The sequence below is a fragment of the Balaenoptera acutorostrata genome, chromosome 3, assembly GCF_949987535.1.
Source record: "Balaenoptera acutorostrata chromosome 3, mBalAcu1.1, whole genome shotgun sequence".
Classification (NCBI taxonomy): domain Eukaryota; kingdom Metazoa; phylum Chordata; class Mammalia; order Artiodactyla; family Balaenopteridae; genus Balaenoptera; species Balaenoptera acutorostrata.
Genome location: NC_080066.1, coordinates 9,695,209 through 9,722,135, shown reverse-complemented (window position 1 = coordinate 9,722,135; position 26,927 = coordinate 9,695,209).

Sequence of the window (26,927 nt, the reverse complement as noted above, 5' to 3'; positions counted from 1 at the left end):
AGGCACAGATGCAGGGGTTGGTTATTTAGGCCACTATCCAGAGGGATTATTAAAATTCTCTTGAGCAAAATTTTCCAAAAAACAAATGCATTTCATAAATGTATATTAATCTGTTTAGCTTCAGATAATGAAAACACAGAACTCTGGTAGGAATCAAGTGGCTGCTGAAGCCCAAGCCCCGCCCCCAGGAATGTAACCGAAGGCGCTGAGGTGTTGGAATGTGGCCTTGGTGCTTCAGGGGAGGTATTTTGAATGCAAAAGAACAGATCCAAATCAGGGATCTTTCAATTTGGGAATGGCAGCTAAGTTCTGGTCTCTGTGTGTCCTAAAGGACAGGAGAGGACACCCTGGGTCACGCCTGAACTTTCAGACCCAGGCTTCCCTGGGACAGAATTTTTGGTAAATGCCTCAGCTGGTGGTTGCTAGTGAGGCTGTGAGGCGTAGTGTCCTCGGTCCCCCCTTGTTTAGCGGCTTGCTGGGTCCCTGCTGACCGCCACATGCGTCAGGACAGGGCTGGCCCTTGGTTCCTGAGCACAGACTTCGAGTCTATTCACTGCGTTCTCTGCAGAGGCAGCCCAGGCTCTGGGCTCTGAAAGTAAAGTCAGGCTGGGTCTATGTCCATTGTTCACTTACTGATGTCCAACGTGTACGTGTTTCTGTGTTTGAAGAGAGGTTTGCACTGCTCGCACGGAGATGGGGCCATTAGACGTCTCTTTTGGATTGCTGTGTTTAGACCCTACCAGCCCAGGTTGCTGGTGATCTTTAGCAACTGACTCAATCTCCAAGAGCCTATTTCTTCTTCTGCAAACAGAGAAAATAACAACCTGTCCTACAAATTTCAAAGGACTCTCCTTTCAAAGTAAATAGATAACCAGATAGAAATGAATTTGCAAATATTAAAGCTACAAGAATTTAAAGAATAGATTATATACTAAACATAGTGAAATCATCCTGAATATTTTAAAAATACAAAAAACAGAATATATTTTAGATTAAACTGATTTATAATGAGATGGATATAAATGGAAATATATTATGTTAGGTCTATGATTTAGACCCATAAGAATATTTTAAAATAGGTTTATTTTTGCTGACTTGGAGCACAAAATGATGTACTTTTCAGTAAAATACTATAATTCTTATATATTTTCCACAATGTGACCACATTGTGGAAAATATATAAGAGAAACTTATTCAAATATCAGGTCTTACAAACTCGTTTACACTGGAATTTCTGTTTTGTTACATCCTCATTTTCACCTTTGGTTTATATACAACATCTGCATTCCATGTACCCTGGGGCAGCAGGACCACTGGCTGATAAGATAGATCAATTTGAGGCTGGATATAAATCAGACTGATCTTAACGTAGGATAACCTCTAACAGAGAAGCAACCTTTAACCTTCTGCATGATGACTAGATCCAGTTCCCTCCATTTCCCCAGAAATTAATCCAAACTGATCCGTGTGCATTCATCTCAGTGACTTTCCACCGAGGCTGTTTCTCGGTTGCTCCTGCTGGAATGAAACCAAACCTCTTTCTTCGGGAATGTTCCATTGGTAAGGTTCAGAGAGGAGAGCTTCAGTTTGCAGACCTCACACCAAGTGATTACACAAGTGAGACACGGGCATCCATCCCTCCCACCCAGACATCTAAGTAGGCTGTTCGATTCTGTCACTTTGCTAAGTGTTGATTTCAGAGCCCATCTGCAAACTGAAACATGCCAAGTGTATCTTTGCTGATCCTTTCTGAGTTGCTGCTACAGCTTTTAAATATTTAGGGTCAAATGTGTTTTTTCAAGTGTAACCTGTATGACCTGTGTCATTTTGTTAATATGATCAGTAGTGGAAGTGACAGTCTTGGCAGTAAGGACAGAAGGAGAAGGAAGAGTGGCAGCCACTACCTACCAAACGCCAGACTCTGTGCCGGGAGCTAAACGTGAATTACTAATAATCTCAGCAAAGTGCCACAGGTTTATTTTTACCATCCTCATCTTGTCCATGAGAAAACCATCAGCTGATTTGAGCCTGCATTTCAATCGAATCCAAATCCCAGAGTCCTTCCAACTCTTAAAACAGCTAATACAGCTCCATAATGACAAAGGAGTCATAAAAATATATCTGGCTTGCCTGGATGGAGGCAGATAATTCTAGAAGCTTGCAGAAACTAGGAAGGATCCTGCTCTCATGGGCCTCTGCATCCTTTCTTGCCCTTCTGCATGATCCGAGGCTCTTTCAGACCGTGTCTGTGTGTGGCGTCGAATAAGAAATTGTTCTAGTGGCTGGTGATTTGATTGCGTCTGACGTTCCAACCAGAACTGTTATAATGTGACTAGCAAAGAGGTGCATGATGAACGTGGCTTCCTCTTCCTGGGCGCGGGGTGGGGGGGTGGTCAGCAGCCCTGCCTCTGTGGGCCTTTTCTCTGGGTCGTGTGTATCTTCCCCAATGCTGTTCTGTACCAGAAATCTACCATGCTCCACAAGTGTCCCCCATGGCGGGAGGCCCTAGGCACTGATGGATTTGAGATTAAAAAGATACTAAGGAAAAAATGGGAGGAAGACAGCTCTGCCTACAGCACTGGGACCTTTACTGCCCTTCACAACCCCAAACCTGATTTGCCTACCGGCCCACTGACTACACCTGGATGGAATGGGAAGCTGGTGTGGGTTGGTGTGTGCTTTAAGACACCCAGAGTTTCTTAGGGCTTTGTTGGATAGCTGCCACACAGCTGTAGCTTTCTGTAGGCCATGGCCAGGATATATTCAGGACAGAATGCCATGAATAAACTCCAAGTCAATTTTATTTGGGAGAGGAAGCCAGGAGAAGAAAATGGAAGCCTTCCTGAAAACAATATGTTAAAAGAGAAAAGATAATCTAGCTCTACTTACTGCATGAAGAATTGAGGACATTTTGTTTGATTCACATCCTATTTATCTTCCATTCCACTCTTTAGGAAATAACTCTGAGAATAAAAAATGTGGGAAAATCTGAATTAGCCTTCCTGAGGGAAGCTGGAGGAGAAACTTATTCAAATACCAGCATCTTTGGAGGCTTTCTCCTATGCATGGTCTTGATGGAACATTAAAGTATGGACGGCCAACTTGAAAGTCACCTGCCAGAGGACTGGCATAGCTCCTCAGCAAGAGGTGGGACAGATCTTACACTCACAGTCTTTCTTACGTTAGTGGTAAAGGTTGAATGTGATTTTGATGATTAATGTCACTGGGAAAGTTCTATTTGAATCCTTAGTCACTGTGGGTTGTGGTGACCATAGAACTCAGGACTATAGGTTGTTGAAATTTGCTAAAAAACAAACAAAAAAACCCAATTCCTTGATTCAAAGGCAAAAGCAAAGTAATTAAATTCTTACTTAAAGGGGAGAAGACATGGTTTCCATTAGAAAAGAAGTAAATATGGAAGTAAACTTAGCTGTATTAGAAAGTGAGAAAGCAAAGCCAAAGTGAGAAAGGAGCTGGCAGTGATAAAGAATATTCTGAACTAGAACGGATGTGAACACAATTGTCAAAGGCATTATAAGGAGTAAAATTGCAAAGTCAAACCATGATAAGGAGTAAAATTGCAAAGTCAAACCATGCAGAATATAAGTCAACAATAAAGATATCTTTATTTACAGAAACAGTAATGGGCCAGATTTGGCCCACAGGCTTGGTTTGTGCATCCTTTGAGCTATATCGTGCTATGTGGCTGTTGTTTAAATATGGTGGTTACTTCATGCACTTCTTTAGGTACTTCCTTCCCTGTAGCTTAATAACAATAATAAACATTCATTGACTTTCCGTGATCCAGAAAAGGGGTTAAGTGTTTTAGATAAACAATTTAATAGCGCTTGTAACAACCCTGTGAACTGAGAATTGTCCAAAGTAACCAACAGTGGGTGTCAAGGCGAAGATACCATTCCGCGCCCAGGTGACTCCCAAGTGTGAGGGCTTAACCACGGAACCCTCATCTCCTCTTGGGATGTGGCATTTTAATCTATCACAAATATAAAACAGAGGTAAATTTGTCTCATGGTGGGATACAGAAATTCAAGTAGATTTTTCTGAAACAGAAAGTCGGAATTTTCTTAAAAAGAAAGCCAGAAATTAAAACAAAGTGGACATGGACAAAACAAGAAAAGGCATCAGAATGGACATGCATACTAATGAAAAACTGTAAGCAACTGAAAGCTGTCATTGCTTTGATTCACTCCTCATTCGGTACTTCCACAGGAGGATGAGATAGTCCACCTACAGTTAAACAATCCAGTGAGAACTTTTACTCACATCCTATTTTGTCTGAGGGTCAGAGCTGTGTACAAGTGGCCTGAGCCCAGTTGAAAAGTCCTTGGAATCTGAATTCCTACCTGTAGGAACTTATTTCTTTTAGGGAAACATTGTCTTTTCTTTGCAGTCCTCTTTTAAATCTGTGCAACAGAGAACTTTGTTTTCCTAATAGAGCCCTAGGAAAAATAAATTTAGCATTTCACTTTTTTCCCCCACTTCTTTTTCTTTCCCTCACTTTCTAAATTCCTGTGAGTGCTTCATCTTGGTTTCAGTTTTGTGTCAATTTCCAAAATCAATTTTTAACTCTTTAAATCTCAAATCTCTCAAAGTGAATTATAAATGCCTAAAATAATTTTGTAATCATCACTCCAGGAGCATTTGGAAAGGCTTACAAAATGTAAATAGAAGTTCATTTGATGATGAATAGTAAAAATGAGGCAATACTCATTTATGCTCAGGTATCTTCCAGTCATATCACATCATAAAAAGAAATAAATAATTAAGAAAAAATAAAATATTAAAACAATCTGACTAGAAACAGAAAGTACTTTTATTTAATGAGGACTTCCTCCTCCCTTGTTTTTAGTAAGAAACTTAAATTGTTGGTTTAATCTTTTTCTTTAGTATCTAAATATGTTGGGTTGGGAAAAACCCAAATTTATTTTCCAAGCACCATTAATTCTTAAATGTAAACACCTGTTTTCAGGGAAAGTGGAAACATAGGATATTTAATGAGGTTGTTCTTAAGTCATCAAAGCATTGCTTGCTAGGACTATTTGATATTAAAAAAAAATCAGTATCTTTTCTTATTAGCTCTTTCTTCTTTCTCACTTTTTGCTTTTCTCAGTCTATGTAAGACTTGCCATGAGAAGGATGAATGTTAGATCTAATCTATTTTAGTGTGGTTTACACACACCAGAGACCCATCCAGGCACTTCTGTCCACACATGTATAATATGGGTCCCTACTGCTCTTTCTAGCCTCTCACTGCCCATCTTTTGAGTTTTGTCCCCCTTTTCTTCATCTATCAGATTTTGAACACTGGGAAGATAAAATGTCAAATCAATTTTTTTTACTTTTTAAAAATATTTTGGCTTAAAAATTGATAAAAGATTTAAGATATGAATTGCCAAGAGCCAAAGGACAAGTGTCATTAATTATATCCAATCAGCTCTTAATTATTTGCATCAATACCTTGCCTTCATGGATATTTGAGAGATAGTAAAAAAAGTCGGGGGCTTCCCTGGTGGCGCAGTGGTTGAGAATCTGCCTGCCAATGCAGGGGACACGGGTTCGAGCCCTGGTCTGGGAAGATCCCACATGCCGCAGAGCAACTAGGCCCGTGCGCCACAACTACTGAGCCTGCGCGTCTGGAGCCTGTGCTCCGCAACAAGAGAGGCCACGACAGTGAGAGGCCTGCGCACCGCGATGAAGAGTGGCCCCCGCTTGCCACAACTAGAGAAAGCCCTTGCACAGAAACGAAGACTCAACGCAACCCAAAAAAAAATAATAATAATAAAAAATAAAAATAAAAATAAATAAATAAAACTATAAAAAAAAAAAAAAAAGTCGGGGTTCCCTGGTGGCGCAGTGGTTGAGAATCTGCCTGCCGATGCAGGGGACACGGGTTCGAGCCCCAGTCTGGGAAGATCCCGCGTGCCGCAGAGCAACTGGGCCCGTGGGCCACAATTACTGAGCCTGCGCGTCTGGAGCCGGTGCTCCGTGACAAGAGAGGCCGCGATGGTGAGAGGCCCGCGCACCGCGATGAAGAGTGGCCCCCGCTTGCCGCAACTGGAGAAAGCCCTCGCACAGAAACGAAGACCCAACAGAGCCATAAATAAATAAATAAACAAAACAAAAACAAACAAACAAAAAACCCACAGTGCCTGGGTCTCACCTACAAAGATTTAAATTTAATTGGTTGAGGGTGAGGCCTGCACATGGAGATTTAAAAAAAAAAAAAAAAAAGTCATTCAAGTTTTGACATTACCCTGTGAGACCAGGTATGGTTCTAAATAACATGATAAATGAGTTAAGGGAATGCCAGAGAAGGCGTAGAAAGCTAAAGTATTTGCCTCCACACTTGTTTCCTTTTTGCAAAAGCAGCCACTGATTGTTTGCTGAAGTGCATTCAATTCGCACTAGAAATAATTTTCACTTGTATTTTATACATACGTTCACCAGCAGCAGATTTGAAAAAGTGCTAGCTCAAGACCAGTCTCATTACTCAGCCATAAAAAGGAACGAAATTGGGTCATTTATAGAGATGTGGATGGACCTAGAGTTTGTCATACAGAGTGAAATAAGTCAGAAAGAGAAAAATAAATATCGTTAGTTAACGCATATATGTGGAATCTAGAAAAATGGTACAGATGAACCTATTTGCAGGGCAGGAATAGAGACGCACACATAGAGAATGGACATGTGGACACGTGGGAAAGGGGAGGGTGGGAGGAATTGGGAGATTAGGATTGACATATACACACTACCATGCATAAAATAGCTAGTAGGAACCTGTTGTACAGCACAGGGAGCTCAGCTTGGTGCTCTGTGATGACCTAGATGGGTGGGATGGGGGACGTGGGAGGGAGGTCCAAGAGGGAGGGGATATATGTATACATATAGGTGATTCACTTCGTTGTACAGCAGAAACTAACACAACATTGTAAAGCAACTATACTCCCATTAAAAAACAAAAATACACCAAAAAAAAAGACCAGTCTCAAAAGTTGTATAATATTTACTTAATTTAAACTCAACTCAAAATAAATTTTAAAATGTCCAGGCAAATGCAGAAGGTAGAATGCACATATATAATATTTTCCCATTTTCAGTGTTCTTTATTGGGTCATCACACCAATGCTGATTATTAATTTTATTTCTGGATGTCCCATTTTCTCAGCTGCTTTTTTTCACTTTTTCCTCCCCCATTGTCACAGGTATAAAAACATCCCAAACTCTTTTCTGAACTGAGCTGCCAAAGAAAGATCTTGGAGTGGAGGCTCCCGGCCTTTCTCCCATCCCTGGATGCGTCTACTTCTCACAAGGAGACGGATATCAACGTTCCGCTTCTCTGCTCTAGGTCTAATTTTTCTTTTCTGTTCAGTTATTGTTCATGGTTTTTGCAGAAAACAAACTCACAGAAAACAAACTCACAGTAAACCTGAGGAAGGCTTATTATGAGGCTTTAATATTGATGGAGGTGGACTCAACCACAATATACTAGACAATTAGCCTAAAAATCCTGATTTCTGAGCTTAAACGTAACTAGACTTAGTATAGTCACTTGTCTTCAGTTTGCTCTTTCCAAAGCGAAGGAGTGAAAATCATACCTTTATTAAATCTATATCCATAGATTTTCTTAGCAGTCTAATACATACCATCAAGTTTTCTTTGAATTAAAATGTCCTTCCCTAAAGAATTTAAACATCTACAGACATTGTAAAGTTAACTTTAATCAATCACCAGTGAGAGGGGACCCTAATTTTCCTACTTTGCAAACCATGATCAGTACTATTCTACTGCAAACAAAATTAATTTTCTATTAGCTTAACCCAATTCTATTTGAAAAATTAAAGAACTAAAAACTGTTCTAGTCAGAAATTCCCTTGACTCACAAATCCACGGTGCTTTACTTACACAGGCCTCCCCTGAGGGGTGTGCAATTATGTTGGAGACATGTCTGCCTGCCATCCTAGGATTGGTGTCATGTATGACCATGTCATTTAAGGTCAGATAAACCTTACAGATGACACCATATTTAAAGGTTTTAAAATACCATATTAGCATGACCAAAGTACTGGAAAACAGAATTCTATTGCTAAGCAATGCTGAGAATCTATAAAAATTGGATGTTTAAAAGCTACTCATCCATTTTAGATGGATAATTTTGGATTTTACTGAACTTATTTTAAATAAAAACCTAAAGATGATACTATCTCTGTGGAATTCCACCTGCTATAGCACAATCTACCTTATGGCTACCTTTACATGATGAAACATGTTTCATACAGTGGTAAACTCTATAAATTATGAAACAAAGGTACATGTGATGAGTATGCAATTATGACAAAAAACTGGACATCATACAAGAGCTAAGTAACTAACATGCAATGATTTTATAGTTCCTATATCCCAGGGGTATCTCAGAGAGCATTACTTGAAAATCTCATGGTTCAGATGGCTATCGATAAAATACAATTTGAACTATGAAAATTAGTGCCAAAATTTTGAGATTCTTTGCTGTCAGCAATTAGTTATTTAGACAACCTTTTGTACTTAGATTATGTGGACTGTAGAATTTCTAGGAATTGAAAAAGGCAATTTCATAAGTAACTTTGGAAACCAGCATAGCATATCTGGGGATAAGAATATTACATATAAACTTATATATCTAAATGAAAACATGACAGATTTTTGTGGAGTCAGTCTCACTGCTTTAATCAGATTCCAAAATGTAAAACTCTTTCAACCAAATGAAACTAAGTCACACTGGTTTTTAAATGTGTGGTTAGTCTGAAGAATTCTTTGAAAGGAGGGGTCCAAGTAATATATTCAGTATCTTTCCTTTGCCAATTCATCACTACCTAATGTCCCCTCTTGCATTGACATGGATTTCTTTATCGACAGGTTACGTTTGCCTGATTTTGGCCCATACAAAATTATCACTGTTTCCTTTAGGGAGAAAAATGAAAAGTAAAAAGATTGCTTTACTGTCTTGCTGAGCCTCGTTTAATGGATATTGGTAAAATAATCACATAACTACATTACTTATAAAACCACTCATAATTTGAGGCAAGGCAACGGCTTAGTTGGCTGCCAAAGGTTAGAAACTACAAAATCCATAGAAAACGTCCTGATTTTGTTGGTGGTAAATTAATAAAAATCTCCCAAACTATTAGTACGTTACTCGGTTCACTGAATACAAATCCATGATAGGGTAAAAAGTAAAATATCTCTACTGAATTCCAATTATGTCAACTAAATCAGCCTTTTCTTCTAAGTTAAAAGATTTTAATGGCTAAGACCCACCCACCACTCCTTCACATTATTCACAACGTACTCTGTGTCATATCTGGTGGTCTCTTTGTATACAAAAGTAAGTAAGACTGAGTCTTTGCTCTCAAGATGCTCTAAATCTTTGGGGATCATGGGGAGTCTTCTTTTCCAGAACAGTTACCCCTTAATAATGATAACATTTAACAGCAAGAGCAATAGAAACAGCAGCAGTAACAATAATACTTTTATTTCAGTTCAGCTTTCATTTCTCAGTAACAAAGATATTTTTGTAATGTGTGTGTGCATGTGTGTGCACACAGGCGTGTGTGTGTGTGTAATCCAAAGAACTGGACTTGAAATGTAATTCTCAAGGTCTGGAACAATACACAGCAAATTCTGGGGGATCCTGAGCCAGTTACTTGAGTTCCATGTCTCTGTTTTTTACTTAATGAGGATTTCTCTAATAATTAATTCCCAAAGGTCTTGTCCTCTAAGTCTGTTTGCCAGCAATATTCTGTTGGTGTCTTTGTTTTTTTTCTCAATGCTTTAAAATGTTTATTTTTAAGTAGTCTGTTGATGTCTTAGGGTCAGTCTCTAACAGATCTATATTGCAAGGATTCAAAGAAAGAGAAGACCTTTGTGGACTAAGTTGGGAAACTACCCCAAGGACAGCAGATCAGTTTCAACACTTTGTTTCGGTCTAAAACAGATTGTGTTTTCTCCACACCCCCAACAGAAAATAGTATTACTTAGCAATTCTAGGCACGTCTTTCTTTCAAGAAATTCCTTGAAACTCCCAGAATAATTGTAAATGAAATTCATAAAGAGGGAAAAACACTGTTATGAGGCGGGTGTACATCAGCATGTGGGCAGGATTTAGCTGAGCCCCTTTTTCCTATTGAAGAACTGATCAGACGACTTGACAGCTGGAGTTTACATGATTGTTGTACAATAAAACAGCACTACTGCTACCTTTTGCTGTGCTCCAAATGCCAAGTGCAATTTTGAATACTTTTTCTCCTTGATAAAAATACGCTCTCTTCATAAAAAGAGAAGATAGACACATCTTAGAAATGAGTGTGCTCCTACAGAATGCAACATGCATAAAAAATTAAAGCGAAATTGAACTTGTGACATATAATTAAAAAAGAAAGGAAAAACCTATTGAAGTTTAATGGCTGGATTGTAAGAGAAGCCTTACACAACATAGTGGGCCCTATGAGGTCTGAGGTAAATGGATTGCAGGATGTATAGTTGGAGCTCAGCTGTGAACACTGTGATATTTTGAGAAAAAAGGATTGAATGCACATGGCTTTGTTGAACCTCTCTCAGAAATCCTAACAAATCTGACCATTTCAGTTGCCAAAGATGGCATTAAGAAGTGCAGAATACAAAATAGATGTAATATCCAAAATATATAATATAATTAAATTACAGCCCTTGCTTAGGTGTTTATTATAGTCTCGTATGTTAAACTCTTATTTTTGGGGTGAATGAAAAGAGAAACCCAAATAAATTTTCCCTTTTTGTATAGGGCTGTGATGGCCTGATTTGGAACTTTCGTGAAATTGTGAGTAGATTAAATAGATACTTTTAGTTCAAAACCAACTAGAGCTTAAATTTGAGTTTGTGTTTTTCCTGGGCTCTTAACTGCTCCAACATATATTAGAACCTGTTTACAGCTAAGGCATATTGAATTCAAGAATATAGTAATAAGTAACCTAATTTTGTCAGTCCCTTTAATAACATTAGTAGTCTCAAATTCATTCGTTTATTAAATCAACATTTTTGTAGCACCTATTGTATACGAAACACTGCTTTAGGTGTTAGGGATACTGTAGTAAATAAAACATGTGAATGTCTTGATTACATTCTTTAAAGGGGATAGAAGGTTTTAAAAGGGGGATGGTAAGTAATTAATAAGTAATGTTAAAGGGGAAAATAAAGCAGGGGGAGGGCATGAAATGTTAAAGAGTGGGAGTTAGAATTCTGGATTTGATAGCTAGTCACTGAGAAGATAACTTTTGAGTAAAGATCTGGAGGCACTGGAGCTAGCCACATGGATATTTGTTGGTAGGGCATTCCAGGCAGTAGGACAGCATGTGCCAAGGGCCTGAGGTAGAAGTGTGCCTGGAGTTTGAAGAACAACAAGAACACCTGTGTGGTCAGGTGTGGTCAGAGTCAATCAGAGGACAATAAGGGATACTGGCAGAAACATGACATAAACCAGGCTTCAGAGGGCTAGTGGTGAATAGAAAAGTCTTTGGCTTTGACTTAGGAAGGAATGGGAAGTCTACATCATTCTTCAAGTATTGCAAACCTCTTTCGTGAAGAGCTAGATATTTAGGGGGACAGACAGTCTTTGTCACAACTCCCAACTCTGCATTTGTAATACCAAAAAAACAGCCAGAGATAATACAAAAATGAATGAATATGGTTATATTACAATAAAAATTTATTTACAAAAATAAGTAGAAGATGGGATGACATCAGCAAGATGGCAGAATGTGAAGCTACAGGACCTCAATTAATGACAATATATAAGCTAGAATACCTCTGTGAGAGCTCTAGAGACAAGTTGAGAAGCTATAGCACCCAGCCCATTATAAAATCAAGAGGGGATTCCAGTGAAAGGGGTAGGAAAATTTGCATCATTTGTTATATGTCTGTTCCCCTCCCCCTAGCAGCCTAATGCAGGGCAACTTAGAGGAAACCCCTTGTAGGGGGCTCCTTCCTTGGGATGGAGACAAAATAATGGACCTTGTATCCAACATTATGCTTGTCTGGGGGCTGCCTGAGGGACTGGTTTCTGTCTCACCTGACTCAGAACACTGATGGAACCAGTGCCAGAGTTTGGGAGCTGCTGAAAGCAGAGGTAAGCATGCAGCACATGAGAATTGCTGTTCCTCAAGCAGATACCAGGGGGAGCAAGATGTGAGAAAAGGCTTGAGAGGTCCTAGAGCCTCCAGCTGGGTTGATAAGTGAAAAATTATTTTTCCCTGCACAAAGAATTTTTTTTAAATTCCCAAATCCCAACAAAAGATCACAAGGCATAGAAAGAAATAGGTTAGCCTGGCCTAATGGAAGGAACAAAATAAAACTCCAGAAACTGACTCTAAAAAATCAGATCCATGACATACCTGACAAAGAATTTAAAGTAAAGATGTTCATAAAGATGTTCAATGAGCTAAAAGAGAGCAACAGACAGACAACGAAACAAAATCAGGAAACAATGAATGAATAAAATGAGAGTATCAACAAAGAGATGGAAACTGTATAAAAGAACTAAACAGAAATTCTGTGGTAATCAGTACAATAACTGAATGAAAAACTCATTAGAGGTTCAACCACAAACTTGGTAGGAAGAAGAAAGAATCAGTGGACTTGAAGATAGGTCATTTGAAATCATCCAGAGAGAGGAGCAAAAAGAAAATAAATAAAAGTAAAAAGACCTATGAGACTTATGTGACATTATCAAGTGGGCCTAACATACATTATGAGGATTCCAGAAGAAGAGGAAGAGAAAGGGGCAAAGAGCTTATTTGAAGAAATAATGGCCCCAAACTTCCCAAATCTGGGGAATGAAATGGACATAGAGATTCAATAAGCTCAAAGAAATAGACAAGGAAAAATCCAAAGAGGATCACACTGAGACAGTATAATCAAACTGTGTAAAGTCAAAGTCAAAGAAAGAATCTTGAAAGCAGCAAGAGAAAAGTGATTCACCACATACAAGGGAGCCCCCATAAGACTATCAGTGGATTTATCAGCAGAAACCTTGCAGGCCAGAAGGGAATGGAATAATATATTCAAAGTGCTGAAAGAAAAAAAAATGCTGTCAACTAAGAAAACTGTATCTGGCAAAATTGTCCTTAAAACTAAAGGAGAAGTTAAGACTTTCCAAGATAAACAAAAGCTGAGAGAGTCCATTATCACTAGACCTGTTCTACAAGAAAAACTAAAGAGAATCCTTCAAGTTGAAATGCAGTTGTGGTAAACAGCAACACAGAGCCGTATGGAAATGTAAGATTCTCTGGTAGAGTGTGTGTCACTTTGGACTAGCCACATTTCAATTGTTCAATAGCCACAAGTGACTAGTGACTACCATATACCATGCTGTACTGCATAACTCTAGAGGTTAGAATGTCTAATTTATTCCTTCCTTCCTTTTTCTTTTTTTCTCCCTTCCTTCTTCTCTCCCTCCTTCCTTTCTTTTCTTTCTTTCTTTTTCTTTCTCTCTCTCTCTCTCTTTCTTTCCTTATTTCTCTTTCGATTGTCTAGCATGGGTTTATGCACTTATGTTTGTAAACTACATTGTACTGACAATCATGAGAGCTCACAATAAATCCAGATTAAATCAGTGCCTCTGAGACTAGATTTTAAAAAGTAGTAGAGGAGGTTTGGCCCATGGGCAATAGTTTGCCAACACTTCTATTGGTTACATTTGTGATTTCATTTGACAGATGAAATAACTAAGTCCCAGAACAGTGAAGAAACATTCCTTAAATAACCTAACTAGTTAGAAATGCTGCTAGGACTCAAATTCGGGTCATTATGATTCCAAATTCTTTCAACTACATTATGTTTCCTTCATAAAGACCTTTTTGTTTTTGTAGACCAGTGGTTCTTAGAGTGTGGTCTGTGGAACTCTTTCAGTGGTTTCATGAGGTCAAAACTATCCTCATAATAATACAACATCTTTGTCTTTTTCACTGTGTTGACATTTGCAATGATGATGCAAAAGCAATGCAGGGGAAGGGAGTTATGACCCTGCTGGCACCGAAGCACAAATCAGGGCAGCAGCACCAAACTGTACTAGTATTCATTGCATTTCCACCAGCACATACTCACAGGGATGTAAAAAGCCATTTTCATCTAAGAATGCCCTTGATGAAGTAGTGAAAACTATACATTTTATTAAATCTCAATCTTTAAGTACATGTATTTGCAATATTCCATATGACCAAATGGAAAGTACTCATAAAGCACATATGCTGCCTAACACAGAATGACTTCTTCTTCCAGGAAAAGAACTTGAGTGATTGAGTTGGGAGCTGAACTAGCAATTTTTTTCATGAAACACCATCTTACTTGAAAGAATGACTGACAAACTATGGTTATTTTTTTTTTTGAGATAGAATTTTTTTCTGCTTTATTGAAGTATAACTGACAAACAAAATTGTAAGATATTTAAAGTGTAAAATGTGATGATTTGAAATATGTATGCATTGTGAAAGGTTTCCCCCATCAAGTTGATTAACACATCAATTACCTCACATTTAATTTGGATATTTGGCTGACATTTTGGGGGGGGAGAAAAAAGAAGTGAGGCTGTTACTTCAAGAAAACAGCTGACAGGATTTGCAGCCAATGAAAAAAGCTTCCAAGTGAAAATTAGAATTTTGAAAAATGTGTGTCTGCCACTGTGAGCTTGACAGCTTCCCAATATTTAAAGACTATTCTGATGAGATCAGTGGCAAATTTAGCCACTGTAATTTCAAAATATTAAATAGTGAACTCTGTCAACATTTGGAAGATCTGCATAACTTAGCAATCAAATATTTTCCAAATTACCAGTGCTTGATGTTGCAAAATCATGTGTGAGTTTAAAGGTTCCTTCAAAGAGTGAGACAGAACATTGGATTTTAATGTAAGTGAGGGCAGTAGATCTGGGTTTCAGATCTACTTGGCAATTAACATTTAAGAAACTACCATTTGTCAAGTTTTAATGCAATATCTAAGAAAAATTTCCATAAAGATTTTTAGTAGGTCATTAAATGTGCCTCCTTTTTGAAATTACATATATATAGATGAAACCGGATTTTTCATATGTTTTAAACAAAACAACATATGACAACAGATTGAATGAAGAAGTAGGTATGAAAACTATGATGTCTTCTATTAAGCCAGACATTGCAAAAATATAAAACACTGTAATTCTTCTCCCTAATTCTTTTTTGTTTTGAAAGATAATTATTTTTCATAAAAAGTATGTTCATGCATTTATCATCTTATTTTAAATGCATTAATATAATTTTTAAAATTTCTCAGATTTAATTTCTAATATTGTAAATATTGTTTGGTATAACCCTCATAAACTCAAGCTGACCATGGTCCTTAAGAATCCTTAAGGGTGGTAAGGGGATCTGAGATAAAAAAGCTTGAGGATTACTATTGTAGACAGGTGTAGAGAGTATGTGTGTTGCACAGTAAACTCTCAGTTAACTAGAGGAAGGCGTGAAGATTGTCTATTAACTGGCCTGTGTTTCCTTAGATCAAATTTAAGAGGAAAATGTAAATAATAAAACAAACCAATGTTGAATGTCTTCTCATTATAAAGTCAGCATAAATTGCTATGTATATAATTATATGTGATCAACTCTGATCCAATATAGGAAAGCAAAACTTTCCTTCCTACTTACAGGGGTTGTTATAAGAATAAACGATGACATAGAAAAAATGAAATATTAGACATACAATCTTTTGTTGCACATGAAAATGCAAATTTAAGTCAATATGATGTATGTTGAGACATTTCACAAATGTTGATCATCAGAAAAATTTCATTACGTAACTGATAAGCTCCTATTATTTGCCAGTACTGTATTAAACTCCACATATACACAGATGATGAAGACATATATTCATTATATTGTTCTTATTTATGAAAGATTTTCAACGATGGTTTAAGCAAAATAAAGGTCTATATTCAGCCCTTAGTTACTTAGGCAATTTTATTTCTAAGTCTTTGGGTAAACACTTTCCTGCATCATAAATTGATAAGTCCTCAGAGTCTCATTGAACATCTTTACATTCCTAACCACCTGAAATTGTATATTTTGTGTCATAAAACAAATTATATCCCCTCTGAAATCCCGGATTCCTTTGACATATTTCTTGGAGAGAAATAAATAGCTCCTACACAGGAAACTAACCAATGAAATAAACAGTACTAAGTGACCAACAACAGTAAAGCTATAAAACTTCTTTGTTTGCACCTAGTCAATTTTGGCCCTGGACAGAGGGGTGCCTTTTGCTGTAGATTCATTCACAATGGTTCCGTGGCCCTAAAACACAGGGCCACGCTCTCATTCTACCTCTGTTCTGCCAGGAAAGATTTTGCTTTGAATTGTGGAACTGAAATCTCATATTTAGCCCAAAGGAGAAGATATTCTTTGGCAGACTCTTGTTCTGTCTTTCCCCCTTTAGAGCTTAAAAGTCAGGTTTGGGGTTATGCTTTATTTTGTTTTTAGAAGGACACAACGTAGCATTTTTTTTTCTTTTCATTTTTTAACATACACAAAGCAGAGGTCTGGCAAATGCAAACGTGAGAAAGTGGAACTCCTGGGAGTGATAGGAGAGTTGTAAAAGAGCTCTAATTGTGGAAATATAGTTTTAACATCTTAAGTTTCAGGGGGTTTCAGAACATTCAGAGAATTGTTTGAATATTTGGACGATTGTCTATCAGTTCAACCCATGGCCCCCAAAGCAATCAAATGAGTCTGAAAATTGCAACTTCATTCACTGTAAGAAATCTGTGTCAGAAAGTATCAGAATATAACTCTTATTAGCTGTATTTACTTTTATGAACACCTTCCAAAGAACTGAAACCTAATCTGCATTTATTAATTTATTAACTTATTTTAATTATGGGGCTTGATTGCAAATAAATACTTTGCAGACAGGAGAGAACTCTTACTAAGGACCTGCAAAGAATCAATAGAGAAATGCTTATTACAGCCTGGAAAACAAAAGCCATAGGGTTCCTGATGAGTGTGTGAGTCTTGAACAGTTTATTTTCTTTTCTTTTTTGAATTTTTGAATTTTATTTATTTTTTATATACAGCAGAGTTTATTTTCTTTCTGTGCCGATAGCTCATTAGACAGATGAATTTCTCCCGTGATTACAACACCCACCAAAGGGCCAAAGCAGAGAGAAAATCCACCTTTGGTTGCTTTCAAATTAATCTGCAACACTTTGGGCCTCAGTAGGTGCCCAAGGCACAGTCTCACGCATGTTATTTTTAGTTGAAGGCTATTCTTCTGTCACAGGCAGCAAGATTGAAAACTGTCATGACTCTGAGCAAACCTGGTTATTTCAGAATACAGGCTCTCACAGCATTTCCCTCTAATGGCCCAGATTAGAAAAGAAAGGTTGTTTATACGTTTAAAAGGCCAAGGTCTCCTGAACCATCAAAGCAGTGGCTTGTGGTTTTAGAGCAACACAACTTCCTGCTGAGTGTAATGGGTGAGCATCTCCAGGCTGTGCTGGAGCTGGGCTGCCACTGGGCACTGATGTTAATTGGCCGTCTGCGAGGGCCACTCAAGCAGTGCATGGGCCTGAGCACTTTGTTTCGTTTGGAGTGAAACATACCCTAAGTAACAAAGGACCCGTACACCTTCAATGCCTCCTACCTGGACATTTTTCTTTTCAGTGGATGGACTTATAGATCAAATGCCATCTTGTCACCTCCCATTTCTGTAGTGGCAACTCTTTATAATATTTAAGGAATAATAATAATAATAATTCTTTGTAATTTGAATTTCACTCTCTGGAAGGATTTGTAGGAGAGAGAATATGTCAAATGTGTTTTATTAATCAAATTTTTGCTTACAGAAAGAATGCATGCAGGCATGAACACCCCCTCCCTGAGCCTGGTGACCTTTCTGACATTATGGGCAACTTGGGACTCACTTATGGTAGCTCCCAACCCACTCACCCTCTGTTTGTTTCTTCTACGCTTTGTGCACTAACAGGCAAGGTTACTTACCTGTGTGTTTGGTTATTGTTCCATAATGCATGCTCCGTTTATTTCCTTGAAATAAGCACCCGTCCTTAACGAGCTCATACTTATTGGGTAAAATAAGAGTACGCTTCTCAATGCATCTGTGTGCACAGCATCCCATGGCATCCATGCAAGACTTTTGTCTGAAGAAAGGAGGTAAAATCACAACAAAAAAAGGCACTGTCATTTATGTGAGTCTTAAATCAACTTGTAAATTTAAGGGGCTCTTTCTATATGAGGCAAGAATAGAACTGAAAAAGCTATGACTGGAAACTAAAGCTGGGCTATAAATATAACCTCATTTGTGAGGTAATTAACCAATAATGAGACTGTAATATTAAAACTACTTGTAGTTGTTTACAGCACACTTAGCACTAATAACTGATTTTTTTTCTAAGAAGTATGACTAAGTCATTTATTCTTTCTAGGCCTCCATGTCTTTGTATGGAAGGGACAGAATGGTTTCTAAAGCACCTTTCTATTAAAATTTTTGTGATGGTTCTATGATGTATGCGGGGTCCAAAATATTCCTATAATGTTGGAGTTTTATTAAAGTCAAGATTTAATCATAAATGTGGGGACAACGCAACAAAATAATTTGAGTCAGTTTCTATTCTCAAATGTTAAGATAAACCCAGGCAATTCTTTCCTTAGTACCAAATACAATTATCCTGTTTAAAAAGCTGTCTCCCTCTCACCTATGCTTCCACATGTTTCAAGAGTTGAGATGCTCAAGCTAAAATTACCTTAAATTCATGCATTTAAAAAAAAAATTTTTTTTTTTGGCCACACCTTGAGGCTGGCAGGATCTTAGTTCCCCGACCAGGGATTGAACCCAGGCCCATGGCAGGGGAAGTGCCGAGTCCCACCTTAAATTCATGTATTTTTAAAATTAGTCATATAGTATATGTTTTAGGAAAAGGAAGAAGTATGTTATAAAATTTAGGAATTTTTGTTGGCGGGATTAAATCTATACTGTTTACCAAAATGTTAGCATGATTATTATAAAAGGATATAATTTTCCATCATGTTCCATCCCAGCTTTCTATTTAGGAGTTTAAAAACCTGATGCATGCAATTCCCTCCAGGTGTGAGTAAGGCTGGGGGGTCTCCAGCACTGATAGCTGCCTTTGTCCTGTAAGAGCTGCATTTTCAGCAAGCTTCCTTTCTGTCCTTTCTCTACCTTCTACCAATGAACAATCAAATTTAAAGAAATGTACATTTACTAATGGAAAAAAATGGGGGCATATGTTAATAAGCTTTACATTTTTTAATTGGATTATATAAATATAATGTGTGTGTGTTGATTGGTTGAGGCTAGGTAATAAATAAACAGAAGTAAATAGAGGTCAAGTAACTTCACTTGTGGTACATGCATACTTAGCAGTAGAGCATGGATTCAAACTCCAGGCTGGGTATTGGCCTATAACTTATTTAAGATCCTCTTGGACCCAATTTTTATTCAGATATCAAAAGAAAAGCAAGTATTTTGTTATCATAACATATGCATTACCTTGTAGCCTCACGTGTCTGTGCACAGTGTATCTCTAGGTAAGCCCACCAAAAATTATGAGATGGGACCTTGGTGAGGGAGGCATTTGGGAACACACTTAACTCAATGGAGGTGATGTGTGTGCTTAGAAAAAAAAATGGTGGGTTGCGTACTACACATGGTCCCAAGTAGCCCCACCATCTTTAATGTTTGTATATCATCCTCTTCAATCACTGAATGTCACGATAAAATCCCAGCTCTGTAGGATGCTTGCCCAGTAAATACGAGATGCCCTGCCACTTCCCACGTGTGCACGTTGCTCCAGTATTGGCCAACTCTCCCTGTGTAACCTTAGCTCTCTGATGCCCTGAATGTTTTTTAAATAGTTCTCTGCATCAATGTTTTCATTTCCATGCATTTGCACTGACACCAACCCCTGCTGTCTGACTTTAACCCCTACCTCCGCTGAATGTGCTCACAATAAGATCAGAAGAGCTCACATTGCCTTCTTCGGCTAGATGGCTTTCAGCCTCTTGCACTCTTGACTTCTCTCCCCAGGCTCTCTCATGCGGACTTTGGTGACACAATTCTCCTTTGTTCAGCATTTACCCTTCTGGGTCCTCCTCCTTATTCTCCTCAATGCCTTCATATCTCAGTGCCGAAGAGAACAAAGGTTGATTTCTCAGTGAGGCTGTGTAGTCGTTGTGTTGTCTCATTCTCTTCTGGTAGCTGGGCAGCTGGGCCAGCCTCTCTGAAGTGTGCAGGTCGCAGTGGCAGAGGGAAAAGTGAGCCCAGAAAAGAACAGACCAGCCACTAGAACTTCTGCCACTTCATTGCTGTCACATTTCATTGGCCAAAGTGAGTCACATGACTGAGCATGACTCCCACGGGGCCGGGAAATACAATTCTCTTCCTGAGAATGGAGGGAAAACAGATAGTGGTGACGGATCCTACCACCTCCTTGCTCTCTTTTTGTCCCCTGGCTTATTGTTGCTGTTTCCTGCTGTGGATCTCCTCATTTCTTAAGTGTAATGATCCTTATGGTAGAGTTTATCCTCAGCCAGGGATTGAAATCCTCCTGGAAGCTGATGAGTCCAAAATTTCTACCTCTAATTTTCATCTCTCTTCTGAATTTCACTTTGTCCAAGTGCACATCCATCCAAGTTTTAGCGATCCAAGATGTAACTCTTAGAGCTGCATGGAAGAGTGAGAAAGTGAGATAAGGCTGAGCTAGGGGTGGGCAGTAGTGGGGTGAGACGATTCCAAGGTCATACTGATAAAGCACTCATATGTTTGGCAGGTTTACTTCTTAACTGGAAGTTTTATGGTAATACTTTTGTTTATCTGTAAAATGGTAATGAGATAATTCCTACTTCATAGGAAGGTTCTGAGGACAGAGTTCATGTGTGGAATATGTAAAATGCTAAGTACGATGGCTGGCTTATATAATCATTTTCTTACCCTGGAGTTTTAGCACTGAGAGGGAGTCTGACCCTGTACTTCCACCGATGAGAAAAACGAGGTCACGAAAACTGCAAAGATTTGCACAAAGTTGACAGCTAGCTCGTGGTTGGACCAGCTGGCACTCAGCTTTCCCAATGCTCCACTCATCCGCATTTCTGGGATACCGTATTGCCATTTTTTCTATGAACTATAAAAATTCAAGGGCAGAGATGCAGACCACTGTCATCGAGTCATAGCATAGGTTTTCTTCTGATGGTACTCCAGTGGTAGAATGTGACATGTTTCATTATAAGTGCTACCCCACAGAGGAGTCATGTGTTGGAGAGTTTGCAGTCCATCGAGGGAAGCCAAGATCTTGTGGCAGGATTTGGTCTTTTGGTTTAATTTGGAAAGTTGCACAAAACTTTCTGGTCTCCCACAAATTAAAGTAGAGTTACTATAATTTAGTTCCTAAGTGTACTATGTAAAATCAAATTATATTACATTACTCTTGCTGTAGCTATCCTTAAAAACATTCTTATTTTTTTAAAACCAATGTCACTATATGGAAGAACTGAGAACTAGTCAAATGCAGCCAAAGTTTCTGTTTGTCATAAACAGAGAAGAATGTCTTGAATGTAATAAGTTGCTGGGGAAGTCTGTTTTTGTTTGCTGTGGCCAACTGTCCATTATACCCGTGTCTGTTATGGACGGCATATAATTTAAGGGCAGTGGTTTGTGAAGAATGAAGCAAATGCCAACATTGGGAGAGAAACCGAGGTATTCTGTTAACCAAATACATCTTAAAATACTTTTAATTTTTCAAGAACCTACTAATCTCTGCATACTTGGCTTTGCAAAGTTACAAAATCAAAATACTTTATTCAACTGAAACATATACTTCATGGGGGAAAAAGAAGACTTTTTTTCCCCATTGGAATACTTAGTTTAGGAATTCTGTGTTGAGAAGATTCCAGAGAAATGTATTGGGGTTTAAGATGGAGAATACAGATCTAATAAGTTATTTAAATGCAGACTAATTGAAACTATGAGAATGTGGAAGGAAAATATATTGAAATGTTAATATTTACTTTCTTTTCATCCCCATAGAATTAAGAATAAAAGCTCTCTGTCTTTTGTTTTTTTTTTTTCCCTTGGCTGTGCCACACGGCATGCGGGATCTTAGTTCCCCGACCAGGGATCGAACCCGTCCCCCCTGCAGTGGAAGCACAGAGCCTTAACCACTGGACCGCCAGGGAAGTCCCCTTTGTTTTTCTATATTTTGATTTTTCCATTCCAAGAAATCTTTCAAGCCCTTTTCTTTGCCTCTTGTAGAACATAAAAAGGGATTTTTGGAGACAATCGCTCATCTTTCTGTGAAAGCATAGAAAGATGATGTAGAGTGTGTGGGCGTGGAAAAGAGGTATGGGAGGTGAAAACAGGAGCAGGAAGTGACATCTCTCAAGACAAGGATGAGGGCAGATGTCTGCAGGTCCCTACGATGTTGGAGACTGTTCCCCATGCTATTCCACATTCACATTCAGGTCCTCAGAGGGACGGCTGGGAGAAGCACCTCAGAAGGGTGAGCCCAAGGCACAAGGACTCAGCCTCAGCAAAAATTCCAGTGGCCATTATCACCCAGGAGCAGCAGAAGTGCTGGCCCTGCGGGCTTGGGCAAGGGACACAGTAGGCGTGATCAGTATGGCCCAGAGATCAGAGGGTCCCTTTTATATGTTTTGCGCTACTTTGCCCACCTGGATTAAAGAAAAAAAAAAAAAAGAACAACTGTGAAGGATTTTTAAAAAACTGTGAAGGTAGACAGGGAACCCCAAAATGACAGGTTGAAATTCCTGCTAATCTAAGGGGGCCTGGAATGAAATTCCCAGGGGAAAATCTGATTTAAAGAGAGATCATCTAGGGACTTCCCTGGTGGCCCAGTGGTTAAGACTCCGCACTCCCAATGCAGGGGACCCGGGTTCGAACCCTGGTCAGGGAACTAGATCCCGCATGCACAACTAAAAGAGCCTGCATCCCACATGCCGCAACACAACGCAGATCCTACACGCGGCAATTAAGATCCCGCGTGCCGCAACTAAGACCAAGTGCAGCCAAATACATTTTAAAAAAAAGAGATCATCTATAGAAGCAGACAGATAACTGCAAAAATGGATGACTCCAAAAATACACATACATAAAACATATGTTTTACCCAATTTAATTTATCTTCCAGTTTTGTTGAGTTTGAATAGTCACTGGTTTCCAGAAAATTAAGCAAAAAAGTATAAAGTGTGTTAAAAGTTAATTCAGAATGTTGAAAATATAAGTATGTCTAGCTTTATTTTTGTTAATTTTTTATCATATTTATTAAAGTATAAACTGAATATCATGAAATTCACCTTTTTAAGTGTAGAGTTTAAGTTTTAATGAAGAATACAGCTACACCGCCACCACGGTCAAGGTCTATAACATTGTCATCAGCCCCAGATGCCTTCCTGCCCTTTTCGTAGACAATCCTTCTGCCTAATCCTAGCCCTAGGTAACCACTGATCTGCTCCCCATTACTACAGTTTTCCCTTTTGTAAAAGTTGCCGTAGACAGTCATTTATGTGGCTTCTCTTACTTAGCATAATGCTTTCGAGATTCATCTATCAGCAGGTCTATAAAGAACTGTGAAGGGTTTGAATGTCCACACTGCTTGCATGCTCACAGGTGAGACACAGTGGCATAGATTCTGACAGAAGACACTAGACACTAGGGTCATGGATGAAGGACTTCCTTGGGACACAGCAGGAAGCACAAGCTTCGTCATGCTCTCCTTTCCCTCCCAGTGCACTGGGTGTGTGTCACAGGGGACGAACCCCGAGCTTATGACTCTGCCAGTGACCCTGCTAGCAAACCTGCCTAGCTTCACCCTGGAGGAAGACATGACGCTCATCACGGTAGTCAGGAAACAGAGTGCTACAGTGCAGACTCTGTCCTCCATCTCTGTCTTCCCAGGCTGTCCTTCATACAGCAGCCTTTAAATGGCAGTCTCAAGAAGTATAGAAACCCCATGGAGAGTTGTCTTCTAATAAGGCCATTCCTTTCATGGCTACATAGTATTCCACTGTATGGACATACCACAGTGTATGTCTCATAACTTCTGTCAGCTTCACTGAACTGTGTCTATCTCCTCAACTCAGCAAGACATCCCAGCTCTGTTTGGGTTCTCCTCTCTGCCTGGCAGCCTGAAAGCTGCTCCAGGAAGTAAGCTTGTTCCCAGGAAAGGAAAGCTTGTTCCTTTCCTCCTGTGCTGCATGATACGTCATGTCTGACCAGAGCTTTTTCATATACAGCTGAACTTCCTTATTCACTAAATCCCTCCTGCTAAGTCACCTACTTGTGAAACTCATCTGTAGCCACCACATCGGTACGAGCAGTGCTTTCCCATCGTTTGCAGCCACGCTTTCCCAGCTGAGGCCCAGCGAGTGGACACTCTGTCTTCTTTCAAGCCTCATACCACAAACAAGTGTTCTTTCGCCAGTCTATTTAGTGTCCTGTTTTTTGCCTATTGTGGACTTTTTTTTTGATTGGTTGGCAGTGATTTCACTGTTTAGAATGGCTCTCAAGCATAGTGCTGAAACCTTATCCAGTGGTCCTAAAAACAGGAAGGCTGTGATGTGTCTTAAGGAGAAAATATGTGTATTAGATAAGCTTCATTCAGGCATGGGTTGTACTGCTTTGGTCATGAGTTCAAGGTTAATGAATCAACAATAGATGTGAAATAAAGTACCTTGAAAAAGAAAAACACATAAAACAAGGTTCCCTGTTGATGGGCTGATGAAAATGTTGTTACCAAGTCTCTGGTTTTTTTCCTTCTTCATTATCTGACATACGACAATATTCTCCATGACCTAAAAGAATACACATAAATACATATGCGTTAGGAAAATTTATCTCTAAAGAACAAATGTGCATTTAAAATTCCTAGCCAAAAATAAAATAAAATAAAATTCCTAGCCAGGACTTCCCTGGCGGTCCAGTGGTTAGGACTCCACGCTTCCACTGCAGAGGGCATGGGCTCGATCCCTGGTCAGGGAACTAAGATCCCACATGCCACACAGCATGACCAAAAAAAAAAAAAAGAAAGAAAAGAAAAAAATTTCTAGCCAGACCTCTCCTTCCCTTCCCCCACAAAAACACTAACATTAAGTAACTTGTTTAAATACGTGCCATCTCTGCTTCTCCTTTCCAAATGTATTGCTATACTAGACACATTGTTATATTTCTAATTTCTTGACACATCAGTAATTAGGCTCTAAGCTAGACACTTCCCATATCTGCCATCAAACGCAAAAATGGTCACAGTCTCCAGACATCCCTACACTAATGATTGTCTCTATTTAGGTCTGTCTGTGTAACTAGATGTTTATCTACTTTGTATTCTTGAAAACTGGGTCTTGTCTTTACCAAACATTAGCTTTCCCCTAACATGTAGCAACAAGTCCACTGTTCTAAGAGCGGTATCTGTATGCCACAGCTTGCTCACACACACGCGCAGTGCCACAATCCTGGAAGGCCTGTAAGACTGGTGTGTGTGTGTGTGTGTGTGTAAATCAGGGATGACCTTATGTGCATATAAATTACAGGTACAAAAGTGACTATCTGGATCTTGGGAGAAGATTCCCTTCCAGACAGTCTGAAATCCTGCTATTAAATCGTTAATTCCTTCGAGTTAATAAGTCTGCTATTTTTATTTTATTTTTAATTTTTTTTGGCCGTGCCACGGGGCTTGTGGGATCTTAGTTCCCCGATCAGTGATCGAGCCCTGGGCCCTTGTCAGTGAAAGCCTGGAGTCCTAACCACTGGACCACCAGGAAATTCCCAATAAGTCTGCTATTTTTAAAGATTGAGTAACTGTTTATTATGTCCAAACCTTGCAACTTAGCTGTATGTTAAAGTGCTGTGGGAATCACATATTCTGATTTTCAAGGAGAGCTCTGTGTTCAACTAGTCTTTTTCATAAACTCTCCACTAGATGTTTTATTTCAGTGTTCGTTTCAGAGAATAAGGTGCCCTAAAACCCGTGCAAAGACCCCAGCGAGTTTCCACAGCCATTTGCCTCCAAGTAGAAAATGCAACTAGACAGCTGAGGAGACAGAAGTGGGAAAGTCAAGATGAGCAGCAGGGGTGGGTTGTGGTGAGGAGGAGGAGCCACGTGAGGACAGATTAGAAACGAAGTGGACACGGGGCGAGGCGGGGCGGAAGGTAAACTGACAATTTTGAATGGCATGTAGAAAGTCCACGCTTACATTGCTAGAGCCCAGCCAGTAGAGAACTGTCAAAACACACCCACACATGTCTGCCTCTCACACATGTGATAATGGAAATTCATTCTACAATGCGATGCTTCTGATCAATTTCCAGGGGTTCCTGAAATCTGTTGTTACAAACTTGCTTAGCATTTTGTTGGCCTTATGCCACGTGGGGTGAAGCATGTGAGCCACAGGCTTGCGTATCCTTGACCAGAAGTTTGCAGAGATGATGTGATTCCTCTGGTCCCGCCTCCTCTCCCTGTGGTACACGGATGACTGCAGAAGGCAGCCAGCGTCCTCTGTGCAGCTTTCTTCAGGCACGTGAGCACAGAAGACATGACAATAATTCAGGTACCAAAGACTACATACTATATGCCGTTATATGAAGTTCTAGAAAAGGAAAACCTAAAGTGGTGATAGCAGATCAGCCGTTGCTAGGGGTTCGGGGATTGCGGATGGGGATTGACTACAATGTTCTAAATCATATTTTTGGTAGCGGTTGCACTACTAAAGACATTTGTCAAAATTCATCATGTGGTCTTAAAATTGGTGAATTTTACTGTAAATAAATTATACTTCTACTGGCCAAAAAAAAAAAAAAAAAGACACGACCATAATTATGTGGCACCC